We start from the raw sequence: 2,855 nt of genomic DNA on the forward strand, positions 1-2,855 counted from the left end.
GGACACACAGAGAGAGAGACACACAGGAGGACACACAGAGAGGACACAGAGAGAGGACACACAGAGAGGACACAGAGGACACACAGAGAGGACACACAGAGAGGACACACAGAGAGGACACACAGAGAGAGGACACACAGAGAGGACACACAGAGAGGACACACAGAGAGGACACACAGAGAGAGGACACACAGAGAGGACACAGAGAGGACACACAGAGAGGACACACAGGAGGACACAGAGAGAGGACACACAGAGAGGACACAGAGAGGACACACAGAGAGAGGACACACAGAGGGACACAGAGAGGACACACAGAGAGGACACACAGAGAGGACACACAGAGAGGACACAGAGAGAGGAGAGAGGACACACAGAGAGGACACACAGAGAGGACACAGAGAGAGGAGAGAGGACACACAGAGAGGACACACAGAGAGGACACAGAGAGAGGAGAGAGGACACACAGAGAGGACACACAGAGAAGAGAGGACACACAGAGGAGAGAGATCCCAGAGGGGACACACAGATGAGGACACAAGACGAAGACAAGAGAGGACACACAGAGAAGGACCACCCAAGAAGGACCAGAGAGGACACAGAGAGGACACAGAGAGGACACACAGAGAGGACACACAGAGAGGACACACAGAGAGGACACACAGAGAGAGGACACAGAGAGAGGACACACAGAGAGGACACACAGAGAGGACACACAGAGAGAGGACACACAGAGAGGACACAGAGAGGACACACAGAGAGGACACAGAGAGAGGACACACAGAGAGAGGACACACAGAGAGGACACAGAGAGGACACACAGAGAGGACACACAGAGAGGACACACAGAGAGGACACACAGAGAGGACACACAGAGAGGACACACAGAGAGGACACAGAGAGAGGAGAGAGGACACACAGAGAGGACACACAGAGAGGACACAGAGAGAGGAGAGAGGACACACAGAGAGGACACACAGAGAGGACACAGAGAGAGGAGAGAGGACCACAGAGGAGGACACAAGAGAGGACACACAGAGGACAAGAGAGACACAGCAGAGGAGGACACAGAGAGCGGAGACGCGGCACACATGAGAGGACACACAGAGATGGACACAGCTGAGAGAGAGAGGACACACAGAGAGGACAACAGAGAGGACACAGAGAGAGGAGGAGGACACAACAGAGAGGACACACGAGAAGAGTAGAGGAACACAGAGAGGAGGAACACACCAGAGAGGAACACAGAGAGGACACACAGAGAGGACACCACAGAGAGGAACACCCCAGAGAAGAGAGGAACACACAAGAGAGGACACACAGGAGAGGCACACAGGAGATGAGGACACACAGAAGAGGGACAACAGAGAGGACACACAGAGAGGACCACACAGAGAGGACCACAGAGAGGGACACACAGAGAGGACACCAGAGAGAGGACACCACGAGAGAGGACACACAGAGAGGACACAGAGAGAGGACACACAGAGAGGACACACAGAGAGGACACACAGAGAGAGGACACACAGAGAGGACACACAGAGAGAGGACACACAGAGAGGACACACAGAGAGGACACACAGAGAGGACACACAGAGAGGACACACAGAGAGGACACACAGAGAGAGGACACACAGAGAGGACACACAGAGAGGACACACAGAGAGAGGACACACAGAGAGGACACACACACAGAGAGGACACACAGAGAGGACACACAGAGAGGACACAGAGAGAGGACACACAGAGAGGACACACAGAGAGGACACACAGAGAGGACACACAGAGAGGACACACAGAGAGGACACACAGAGAGGACACACAGAGAGACCACACAGGAGAGGACACACGAGAGAGGGACACACAGAGACACAGAGAGGGACACACAGAGAGGGACACACAGAGAGGACACAGAGAGAGGACACAGAGAGGACACACAGAGAGAGGACACACAGAGAGAGGACACACAGAGAGGACACGAGAGAGAGACACAGAGGACACACAGAGACACCGAGGACCCAGAGAGAGGACACACAGAGAAGAGGACACCAGAGAGGACACAGAGAGGACACAGAGAGGACACAGAGAGACACACAGAGAGAGGACACACAGAGAGAGGACACAGAGAGGACACAGAGAGAGAGGACACAGAGGACACACAGAGGACACACAGAGAGGACACAGAGAGAGGGACACCACAGAGAGAGGACACAGAGAGGACACAGAGAGGACCACAGAAGAGGAACACAGAGAGAGGACACACAGAGAGAGGACACAGAGAGGACACAGAGAGGACACACAGAGAGGACACACAGAGAGGACACAGAGAGGACACACAGAGAGGGACACACAGAGAGGACACAGAGAGGACACACAGAGAGGACACACAGAGAGGACACAGAGGACACACAGAAAGGACACAGAGAGAGGACACACAGAGAGGACACACAGAGAGGACACAGAGCACCGTAAACACATGTTTTAGGACATTTAATCAGAGGACAGTCAGGATCCAAGGGGAGGGAAGTTGTTGGTTGTTAACACCTTTTTTTTTATGATTTTCAACATCCAGTGTTGCCCGGGGACACTTGTTCCTCATGACAGTGCAGTACGTATCGATTCATCCATCTTTCTGGTTCTCATTAGTCAATAATGGCTTTTAATATATTATATTAAAAGCAAAATGAACATTTCTTTATATTTAAATATAACTGAATGTTGTTTGTAGAGCAGCCACAGTAATATTAATATGATATAAAACAGCAAAGTAATAATATCTCACCAACAGAGCTGCAGCTGCTCAGATTACAGCCGGATGTTATGTAATTTAAGAGTTTAGTTAATAATCATTCACT

Source organism: Cottoperca gobio, chromosome 6, assembly GCF_900634415.1.
Source record: "Cottoperca gobio chromosome 6, fCotGob3.1, whole genome shotgun sequence".
NCBI lineage: Eukaryota > Metazoa > Chordata > Actinopteri > Perciformes > Bovichtidae > Cottoperca > Cottoperca gobio.